This window comes from Venturia canescens, chromosome 1, assembly GCF_019457755.1.
Source record: "Venturia canescens isolate UGA chromosome 1, ASM1945775v1, whole genome shotgun sequence".
Taxonomy (NCBI): Eukaryota; Metazoa; Arthropoda; class Insecta; order Hymenoptera; family Ichneumonidae; genus Venturia; species Venturia canescens.
In genome coordinates, this window is record NC_057421.1 from 17,069,636 (window position 1) to 17,081,770 (window position 12,135).

General features: G+C 38.8%; 2 protein-coding genes across 3 annotated transcripts in view; one reads left to right on the forward strand and one right to left on the reverse strand.

Moving 5' to 3' along the window:
* The window catches only part of sit (stuck in traffic), a 74,645-nt gene that overhangs the window by 40,901 nt on the left and 21,609 nt on the right, over window positions 1-12,135 (forward strand). The window contains exon 1 of one of the 2 annotated variants that reach the window (XM_043433168.1): window positions 9,177-10,110. The exons of the other annotated variant lie outside the window; for it this stretch is intronic. The gene's annotated coding sequence lies outside the window, so the exon portion shown is untranslated. Of the gene's footprint in view, window positions 1-9,176; window positions 10,111-12,135 lie in introns of those variants that run through there. 2 annotated transcript variants of the gene reach the window in all.
* The window catches only part of LOC122418982 (elongation of very long chain fatty acids protein AAEL008004-like), a 63,059-nt gene that overhangs the window by 39,414 nt on the left and 11,510 nt on the right, over window positions 1-12,135 (reverse strand). The window lies entirely within an intron of this gene.

The following is a 12,135-nucleotide window of genomic DNA, read 5'->3' on the forward strand; positions in this document are numbered from 1 at the left end:
TTTTTAATTAGTACATTCTTTCTTGGCATGTAATTGTTAATGGCATGTAATTACTATTGGAAGTTATCGTCCTTGCATTATTTAATACCGCTTCTCGACATATTTTGATATCAAGCATAACTAATTGTTTACGCATGAAATGTAAATGATATTGAGTAGGAAAAAAACTTGAACAGCTCGCTGGTACACGCAGCAACGCAAAGATCAATAAATTCATTTCTTCTCGGTGACAAACGGGAATTTCAAATTTTCCGGAGATTTCTACGGATGTACGAGGGTCAATTGCAGCTGAAAAAAAATCGATTGAAAAGTTCCACTCGTTGCACGGAATACCGTGCAGTTCCAACGAAAGCTCTGCTGTCGTGATTTCATTTAATAACCGCATTTCAATCACGTCAAACAGGAAATTTATGCGAGACTCGCGTGGCAAGTTATTCATCAAATTAAATTCTTGTATCAAACGGAATCTGCAATTGTATCATGATAAAAATAACGACAACGAGCAGTGTCGAGAAAAATGCGGAAGTTTTATTCGCATCGAAAATAAAAACAAACAAAAAAATAAGAAAATAAACAGAACAAAACAAAACGACGGTAGTTACCGAACAAAAAAACGTACATTGTCAACACGATAATAATTTTTTTTTTCGTAACAACAATTTATCGAAAAGTGGAAAATCTTGAATGCTCGTTGTTTCCTGACTCGCTTGAGAGCTCGAATGGTTGCCGACCGTTAGGCGTTTGATTTGACACTCGCGTGCACCACTGACAGTGAGCCAGAAAGTGATTCAATGGTCGAAACGAAGTTCCTGAAAAATGTGAAATTATCAATCCCTTTTTGTATGTATTTATCGAGAAAATCATTTTTATTATTATTTCTTCGAACTTTTTTTTTCAGGATAATTATACTGAGCTGTTATTATAAATGAATTAAGTGAGCGTATCAATAGACTTATTTGTGAGAACTCGAATATAATATTTCTTCCTTTTACCATCGTTTTTCTCGTTCCAGACCATTTTTTACCTCAAACGTGCAAAGAGCACCGATGGAAAACAATTCTTAACTTTTTCCAGTGTTTTCCAGACCTCGCGATTCATCTCCTACGTTGCCTGTTTTACATCAACGCACGAGCTCCTATTATTCGTTACTATTATTGTCAAAAGACATAAAGCGAGCCGACAACTACTCGTCTCGTGTTTTTCTTTCAATCTGACGTGATGCATACGACGCGTGTGCAGGATACGCGATCGTGTATTCTGGACATGCGATAATCTCGCCAGATGAAAAACGAGTTCTTCGGGGAAATATAAAATACAAACCGAAAAAATTGATGAGCTTTTTTTTTACCGGAATCTAGAAGGTCCATTACTCGGTTTGATCTGTTGAAGCATTAAATGGAATCTCAACTCTTTTTGCACAGATTTCCTAATCTATTCCAACTTAATTGATTCTTCTTCTTCTTCACGGGTTTAATTGTGTGCAAGTTGGGTCACACGGCTGCAGTGTTTTAATGTTGATCGTATGTATCGTACTTGGAGAAACTGTTCGTCACTTCGATCAGAGTATTTTTTCAATGAATTTTAATTATTTGTATAAAAAAAATATTACGTTATCCCGTTAGAAAAGCCTAGAAGTCTCATTGAAGTACGTTCAAAAGGCCTGAAAACTAATTTCGATTGGTCTAAAAGATTAGCGATCGTTTCACTTAAGGTAGATCATGCCCGAAGGATCGTATTTTATGGGCGTCTAAATTGGATCGATTTTTACTTCCTAATTAAAGATATTATCACTTCAAATCAATGTGAGAGTTATCGATTTGAAATTGTGAATCAATTTTTTCAACTTATATTTTGGCGAATGAAATTACAAGCCATTAATTAAGCGGGGATCCATTACTGATTGAACCCGAAATTTCACTCGTCTCTGGTGAAAATACTATAGTTTTTTATGTTAAAAATCGCATTAGAGATCAAGAAAAAAGTATTAATAAAAAGGGGGAAGGCTATGGCAGGAATGGGCCAAGCCAAGAAGAAACAAAATGGCGAAATAAGCAAATGTAAGGTTATGCGAGTGCTCATTACCAATTTCGTTCAATCTATTAACGTAATATATCTTTATTACTAGTAAGACAATCGTCTCGAATTTTTTCCCAGACCTTCGTTATATACTTCATTGTCATTGCGTACTTTTTCATAAACTTCGTAAGAAGCGTTCATTCGTTACATGGAAAGATAAACCATTTTTTACGCATGGTTCCTATAACCCTGTTTATTTTTTTTCATATTTAATCACGTTTATCCCAATAACCAGTAAGACAAACCCCTTAAAATTTGATATGCATTTCATTCGACTACCCATCTAAACTTTGTGTAAATTTCAAGACTTTTTTAAGAAAATCGTTTCGTGCATGAACTACCTTAACTGATGAACGAGGAAAAAAGAAAGAAGATAAAAATCCTCAGAATTTTATTTCGAAGTTGTCGAATGTCTTGGTTCAATGCAAACATTTTTTTTGCATTTTTTCGATCGCAATCAAAAGTCGATCTGCGTGTTTCTATACTCAATACCAGGCGACTTCTTTACACAATGCCAGAAAGATAGAAAGAGGTTTAATTTGCTGGAGATCTCTTCGATAAACCCTTCGAGAAGGTTCACAGTATGAATGAGGAATTTGCAAAAAAAAAAAATAGGAAAATTGTGACTAGAATTTGGCGGGAGACTTCAGAACGGTTAATAAATATTTGTTTTTCGATGGAAAAGTTGGATAAAAATAAAAGTACATAACTCGATGGTTTAGCAATGTGGAACGAATCGATTTGATTCCACGAGCGCAAAGGATTCGGTACGGATCGAATAATCGTGGTGAGCGCAAAGCAGAGTGTATAAGTGTAGTCTTTTGAAATATCGTCGTCCTCAGTCTCTCAGTAGCTCGTTGCAAATTTTTCTTCTTTTTTCTTGGTCTCCTGAGTATGCGCTATTAAGCATCAGATTAGAGTAACTCTAAATTACTGTCGGACGTATGTATGCGTAAACGAAAGAACACATAGCGTTAGTGCGCGCAGGTGTGCGTGCTATGTTCGAATAAGTAATATTACCAAATTCCGAGCGCCGCGAAAGTCAGCTCGCCGGAGACTTCAAGGTGGCTGAGAACGGTACGCCGAGCGCTTACTACGCCGCTTTATATTCGTATAAATTTTTTATGGGATACTTTCAGTTGGATTGGAGGTCCTCTTGAGCCGACTGCGATCCCATGCAGCTTCGCTAAAACGCATTTTTCCTTTTTTTTCAAACTGTTACGGGGAATGAATCTTTTGACATTGGAATTGTTTTACTTTGTGTCAAGGTCGGAAGTTTCGTGAGAAAGTGTGAAGATTTTTGTCTCCTTAATAATTTCGAAGCAGAGTCAGCACGCGAGTGGTGAGGCCAAATTTTTCTCGACAATTCGCACCGACGTGCTGTGACTCCAATAAATTTTACATTACGGCAATTTGTTTTAGAATTTTGAGAAAAAATGAAAATGCACGTAACATTGGGAACCGGCAACGAGTACATTGTTCCGAACTGGTCCACCCGGATGACTCAAAAGTTTATCGCAGCTTCCACGGCCAATTAGCCGAGTAGATGTTCCAACAATTTCTCTTGCATTTTCATATTAAAGAAAAAATAAAATTTCATTGCCTCGTTCCAACAGATTCTCTGCCTCCGTTTGTCTAGGCATTGCGCAAATATTGAGGCTGTTTCCTAAGTTCACTCTTTACCAGCGTGACTATTGCTAAATATTTTTTTTTCGTTCTTTCTCGTGGTTTCATTTCGTATCCATCAACACCGAGACTTTCGGCTTGTGTGCTCCCTAAACCCAAGCATTTTAGAATTTTTTTCACTCCTTCCTTCTCTCTCTCTCTCTTTCTCTCTCCTTCAACGTTGCCAGGTTATCCGTTCTCCGAACCAATACCGGTGGCGGTAATAAGGAGTAAGTAGCGGTGAGTTATCGATTGCAACACTCAACGATCAAACATTGCTTGGTCCACAGGGTTCTTGGTGTTTACTAAGAGTTAACAGTCAACGATAGGCATTTACTTACCAGGCTTGGCCTTACCAAAGTATTAAACTCGCACACAAATTCGTCCTGTGTCGACAAGTGAGTTTGTTCGTACGCGTGCGTGTGCGTGGATTCTGCGCTCTTCAAGTACAAGCTATGGGTCTTGGCCAACTAGACAAGTGAGAGCAGACCGAAAGGTTGTTCCCTCCAAAACACTCCTCTATTTCTACCACTGCGAATTCTTTGTCAATGTATACCAGACGATAATTGTTCGCCCTAAATCATTATTGCGTGATTAATTATTCATGGCGATACGAAACGTTTCGTGTTCATGATCTACTCGAATGCTGTTCATTTTCATCAATATTTCGTAATAGTAAAGATCACGATATTTCACTTTGAAATGTTATAATATAACATTGATATGGAAACTTTGATATTGTAGAAATCGACAAAAACTTGCTAATAATGTTTGCTAGCTTGTGCGGTTTGTCTTTCATCGATTTTTCTACGATTTATGAAAAACTCGTAGTTCAAAAATTATCATGACGTTAAAGTAGTTCGTGCACGAAACAATTTTTTTAAGAAAGTCTTGAAATTTAAAAAGAGTTTCAATGGGTAGTCGACTGACACGCATATCAAATTTTAAGGGGTTCATCTTATTGGTTAATGAAATAAACGTGTTTAAATATGAAGAAAAATATACTATGCGTAAAAAATCGTTTTTCTTTCCACATAACGAATTAACGGTTCTTACGAAATTTATGAAAAAGTACACAATAACAACGAAGTATGTAATGAAAGTTTGGGGAAAAATTCGAGACGATTGTCTTACCGGTAATAAAAATATATTACGTTAAAGATTAAACGAAATTGGTAATGAGCACTCGTACAACCTCACATTTGCTTATTTCGGCATTTTGTTTCTTCTTGTCATAGCCTTCTGTTTTTTTATTAACACTTTTTTCTTGATTCATTTTCCTTTGTGTTTTCCCTTTGCGCTCTCTAATGCGATTGTTTACACAAAAAACTATAATATTTTAGTCAGGAACGAATGAATTTTTGGGTTCAGTGATGGATCCCCGTTTAATAAATGGCTTGGAATTTCATTCGCTAAAACCGAATAAGTTGAAGAAATGTATTTACAATTTTGTATGAATAACTCTGACATTAATTTAGAGTGATAATATCTTTGATTAGGAAGTAAAAATCGACTCAATTTAGACGCCCATAAAATACGATTCTTCGGGCATGATCTACGTTAAAATGTTCACTTTTTCATTTTTTCTAGCCGAGCTATGCAACCATTAAATTTTTATTGGTTCATTTGAATTCCACTTTTATTAAAAATATTTTTAAAAACTTGATAAGAATAATGGCTTTTCCAATGCAAGGATTTGAATTCAATGGGAACTGTGTGAAAAAGTTCACGGGTCAACGCAGTCATCTGTTGGTCAGACATCCATTTTCATATAATTGGTTTGCACATTATAGAGGCACACTGCCAAATATAATCAATGAATGTTAACGGGTTTAATGCTCTCAAATTTTCGTATGCATCGTTTTTAACTACGTACGTGGCTCTTGCGTTAAATAATAATTTCTTTTGACGCTTCGTTGTTTACACCCACGAAGAAGTACTGCGAAGAGCAAGTTCAAAGGTCAAAATTCGGTGAATTTTCTTATTGAATCAATCAATGAAATTTTACGTTCAATAATCCACGGTGAAGTTTCGTTCAATCAAGTTATTCATTGATTTCTGTAATGATTTTATTGCGACAGATATAAATGAATATTACCACATGAAAATTTAACATCAATCGATTGTCGCGAGCGATAAAATTCTCAATAATTGAGCATTCTTCATTCACGTCCTTGCTTCTGGTATTTCGAATGACCTTCACTATATAGTTTTATTCAATAAACTAATGAAATATGTATAACTACTTAATTCGAAAAGTTTTACGTTCAACTAAAAGTTGAAAATCAGCTACGTTTCAATGTTAATCGCAGTTGACTTACGTGTAAAACAATTAACGCGAAATAATGTGAATATCTCAAAAAGCTAACGAACTGTCATTTCTACGGTAATATTCGCATCATCCATGTTTTTGACCCATATTCCAACACCGCGACATTGACCACTGCTCGTACACTGTTAAAATCAGTTGAGAATCGTTTGCATCTCGTCGAAAAATGCTTTGCTATCGAGTTCTCTGAATGAATAGGTCGTAATGGCGCATATAACTTCCGTTAATGCCTGCCGGGCTATCCGAATGTAGCGCGAATCCCATTGACTCCGCGTTGCTTGGTATATGATCTCATGTATTTCGACGATAGTCTTTTTAAAAAGAGATTTTTGCGTCATTTAGCTTTAGCTGCACAATCCATATGGAGTTTTATCTGCAGGAATAGGTCCACTTACAACTATAAATTAAGGGCGTGAAAAATGTTGAATTGAAAAAAAAACGAGCGAAAAAAGCGATACACACCTGCGGCGCGGTATCCTCAAACGCTACCGTTTTGCACAGAAACTTTCAAGCAAAAAGTTCAATTCCTAAAAATCGATTTTCCTTCATTTTGAAATTGGGCCGACCGATGTCGTTCACATTCTTCATGATTCCTTCACATATCAGGAGCTCCGAATGAGACTTTAGTTTTTGACAGAAATGTCATTTTTTTGTCAACCATTGTGGTGAAAATTCATCTGCTTTAAGCACGCAACGACACACGAAAAAGTGTGAGTCTCAAGTATTTCTAGTCGAGTGTTTTTGGCGAAGGTGCACTCGGTACCGTTTTCACGTTACCTTCGTGACAACAACCAATGGTCGAGTGTACCACTTTTTAAAGTTTGTTCAACCACTTTTTGAGCTTGAAAACCCCCATTGGATTGGTCCAACGGATCGACATGATTCGTTTTACAAATAATTCTTTAAGATCTTCAATTTAAACGAAACTTTAGAATAATTCAAAAGAAAAAACCAATAATATCTGACACCTTTATCGAACAACGCAGTAGCCTATACTCAAAAATCACCATTGAATAAGGTTAAGAATACCGATAAAATGTGTCCCCGCCTCCGCGTTTCTTCGACTCGTGGAGAAGAGAGAGTGCGTCTCAAAAACGTCACTGGATATACGTAAAAAATGTTATTGCTCATATAACCATCAGCAAAGTTTATACGGTACGGAAAAACTGTAGAATTAATTTTGCGGATTGTTCATCACTCCTGAAGTGGGAGAGCAACGAGATGTAAAGTATATTAGTGTACGTGCACGTATCCCCGTGTACGTGTTTGTGTGATTCCGGAGATATGCAGTAGAAAGTACTGATGTCGATCGGATCTGTGTGTCAGAAAGTATCAAGAATGGCGGGAGTATTGGCGAGCGGGGGTTTCTTACGTGTGAGTGTGTGTATCGGTGCGTCCTTCATCGAGAAACGGGACTATCAAAAGTTTTTTACACTTGAATTTCCTCATATTCGTGTCGTACGGAATCTCGGTTAATTTCTTGAAAGATGTAAAGTGTAGAAAGCGAGCGTTATTTCTGTATTCATCGATATATGCGAGTATCAGGGTGTGTCGAAAAGCGTACTTGTCTTTTTTTCTCTCGCGGTTTTCCAAGTCGTAATTGGTGAAGTCGAAACGGGCCGAGAAATTGTTCGGATATCGGTGTTTCTCGGGATTTTGTTATTGCGATTATCAAGTTCGAGCTGTGCTTATTTTTAACATGGTTTCAATGCGTCGTAATATCTTCCGAGTGTCAAGTTCAGATGTTAACCTTCTCGAGAAATGCTCAAGTGTGTATTGTTTTTTTTTTTTATCTCTTTCAAGGAGTGTGCGACGACAATTAGAGTCGATCGGTCTCCAGTCCAGTGTTACCGGTTCGAAAGCTGCATGTCCGGAAACGTTTCGTCCGTGTGAATTTTAAATGCGTTGCTTCAAATATACATTCGCCCAGTGTCGTCGAATATCTTACCCAAACAGTTTCTTTTACTCCAAAGATAGTTAATGTCACATGAAATGAAAGAAAAACGAAAGAGTGCGAGGAGGAAGTTTCGCCGATGTTTCGGTTCGAGTTAATTTGATGTTGATATGCGTGTGCTGCACATTAAGCCATTTGAGTTTATCCAACAAATACTTGAGCAAAGCCGAACGGATAAAAATTGAGGAGAAACAAGCTCCTACGTCTCGTGTTTGGCTGGCTCGATAATTTCGAGGAGAAAGGTTCTCGTCTCGCGTGATCCTTATTTCTTTAGCTCCTTTTATCTGATCCTCCTTTCATTTTTCGACCGAAGTCAGACCACATTGGGCTAGTTTGAGACTCGGTGAGTCCGCCAAAACTCTCCAAGTTGTTGCTTTTCCGAGTAGATTTTAAAAGGAAGAATCTTGCGGATGCTGACACACTTGGCACTTACATCATGCGCGTACATAAATCTATGCTTTATGATAATCGGTATCCCGAGGCATGCAGCATATAATGGTTAAATGAGCTAAGTATCGGAGATCAGAGGGTTGAGAAAATCATCGTGCTCGAAAGTATTGAAAAGCTGTGAGAACAGCAATTTACATCATTTAGAAAAGTGGAAATATTCGCGAGCGTAGATTATACAACTTTCTTCGGTATGACGTAAGTCTGACTAGCAACGATCGGTCTCGAGAAAAATGATCTAACTGGACAGTGGCGGCTGGGTATTAGGCCTGCGGATCTCTGTGTACACATGCAGTCAAAGTAACGTGGGGAGTAAACGTAAAGCATCGGATACATGCATCCAGACTATTTTAGACCACAGATGTAGACCCTGGTAAGTGGGGGGGTAGCTAATGTCTACAGGCAAAAGAAATGAGAACTTTGAGGGAGGATTGGGGGGAGAAATTGGGCCCCTACCTTCCTCGAGACGCACTCGAAAGGAACACATTGGAGAGTCCCCCCTCGAAAGGTAGCAGGACTCTCCTGAGACCCCCACCCCGTTCGATGTGCTTTAACTTTGCTGGGTCAGTATATACTTATGCACCGGTCAGCAAGGTATGAGTGAACGTGTATGAGTTAATGCGAACGAACGGACACAAGTTACAAAGACAGAAGTGGGGCCCAACTTCTTGCACTGGTTCGCGTGCTGAGCAGGGAAACGAGCCTCTTGGAATGTCCGGACCAGTTCATCGGTGAACAACATCGTGAACGGGACGTGTGCGAGGCACACACGAGTGGTGCAGTTCCTCGAGTCCTCGTCATCCTCGTTGTCATATTCGTGGTCGGTTCTTATATAATTGATAAATGAAAGATTCGATTGCTGGTAATCTTCGCTCCGGAGGCCCCTTTTCTCTTATACGTGCAGAGCTTTTTGTCGAAGCCCCACCTGCTGCCTGTTATTCGATAAAAACTCGTTGGCCGATGAAAAAGCTCATGAAACGAGGATGACGCCGCTTTTCAATAGTTAAAATACAAAAAAGCACGCGGAGATATTCCCACCGGCGGACAGCGATTCGTCTTCTCACTCGGACGACGTCACGTCGGGACACTCCGTAGCTGCGGCATATACGTAAACGCACACACTCGCAACCACGAGTTAATATAGAGAGCCAACTGGCCCGCGGCAACTTACATACGGATTCCTCTTCGACGATGGCCACATCGTGCATCCCCCAACGAAAAGTGTCACTTCTTTGATCTCACTTCGTCTCGCCTGTAGCTCGCGCCTTCTCTCACGCTCGACAAGTCGTTCTCGAGCCACTGAACGACCAACATCTCTTCTCGCCTTCTTTTTCGATTATCAAACAATTATTTTTCAAATCCTTCCCCGAGTTTCGGTGCGCGCATGTTACATTATCATTGAGGGATTTCATCGCTTTTTTATTCGTCTAAAATTGACGATTTTTCCATCGCTATCGTCGGGGTTATACTCATTATAATACTTCTCAAAACTCCATTCTCGATTTATCGAACAGTTTCGACAACGATTGTAAGTGGTGCGGCGCAACATTTTCCACGTGTTATCGAGGATTAGGTTTAGTAATGGACCTGTAGCAGCCCTCGAACTCTCATTCGTGCATACTCGTCGCATACGCTTCCGGTAAGTTTCCAGCTTCAACATTTTTGCCTTTTTTTGCTAAATATTCTCATGCCATAGTTACAAGTGGTCGACATTTTGATTTTTCAATCAGCGAACCGACGATCATTCTTCCAGTTTCCAAATATCATCCCCCGACTACCTTATTCTGGTGGGCGATTGATCGATGCGAATATTTGTCTATATTGATTACACGACCATTCGCGTTACGCTGAATATATCGCGGTATTAGGAAGTAGATATACGCGGGTATCGAGATTCAACCGCGGGATACGCGGAACTCGTTTTATATCGCTGCCTTACCGCGCTCTCGTCGTGCTGGTGATACCTGACGTTTACGTAATCTCCACCCATTTTTCGCTACTTTTATCTATTTTCATGTGAAATAAATATTTCCGTTAACTCCAATTAGTACAAAGATACATGCCAATTGTCTCGTTGATTAGGTACAAATAAAGGAACAAATGCGTCTCTCAAAAGCCGTTATAGTTTACGGCTTATTATTATTTCAACTGAATTAAGAATCAATCGAAATCAGAGGAGATACAAGATAGAAGGAAGTATCTCTGGGCGCGTTTCACACTCGGTCGATCACGCAACGGAGTGGTTGTTGCGTGAATCTTTCACTGCGACCAGCAGGCTCCATCGAAGGAAGCTTACAACTATCATTTATGTTCTTCTCGCGTTCTCGTTACTCCATTTTTTCTTCTTCAACACGCTTTTCCTCAGCTTAACAATTTCTCACGATCGACCAGCAATTATTGCGGGCTCTATGAATGGAAAATTCATGAATGAACTTTTTCGACCGATCAACGCTATCCAGCAGACGCATTTATGTAAATAATATTTCGACCTTTCGCAAGCTGAATTCGATTGTGAACTCTCACCTTTTTCAGAACGAATGTACGCTTGGAATATCGTTTATTTTGTGAAATCCTCTCACCGCTCTGCTAATCTGTGCTGCATTAATGCATACTTTTCGGAGATCATTCAGTATTCATGCCTCTAGGATCTCGAATCGATGTTATTCTCACTATTTCAAAAATAACTTTCCCCTCAGCACGCTACTGCTGTGTGATATCACATAGTAATACTTTCGACCACACACCATCGGGCGGTTCCGCGGAAATCATAAATCGAGATCAATTTCATTCACTTCCTCATTTCGTGCGTATACGGAAGATTATCTTTTTTTCAATTAATATTTAATTCTTCAAAGAAAGATGATTTTTTACCAAATCGTATAATTATTATCGGAGTTTGGATTTGAGACACAACAAACCAAATTCCAGCCCCACTCTCGTTTATGCGAGTGTAATTCATGTTTTTTCCAAGTGGAAATCTTTCGAATGTCAATAGTAATAAATCGATCGGAACCTCGGTACATTCCCGTATAAGCGTACCACCGACATGGACTACTGTCACACGTATTGAGTTGTTTCGCACACTAGGAAGTGTGTCGCGACGTATTGACAACAGGAAGTATAATCAACTTGCACTTCCAATACATATAACGTAAGGAAAGACAAAAAAAAAAGAACAATGATCTGTGAGGCCAGAAAGAACTGAGCTTTGATTTGCTCTTACATCTTTGTGTGTCGTCGTGTCCATTGGACTATTAGCACTCATCCCATATTATTCGATTTTGGATCGATAACTTTATCGATAGCTTTATCTCTGATTCTCTCTTTTTCTCTCACACATTAATCTTCATGATGGAGCACACGCTATTCCAAAATATCGATGGTTTTCCTTTTTTCATTTCGCCTTCTCGTGATTACTGTCGGTTGATCGTCACTCATATTCTTTTTCGTCCTGATATTACTACCTTGTAACTTTCACAGCTTCCTCATATCGCGCAACGAGCGCTCATATGTAAGTATATTATATGTGTAATAAACTTATTCACACGTACAAAATATTTATACGGTTAAATACGTAGAACTTGATACACGAACGGGGTACGAATTTTATCGGTTTAAGCACGTGTATACGAATACTGGTTATATCCCATTTGTCAGGAAGAGC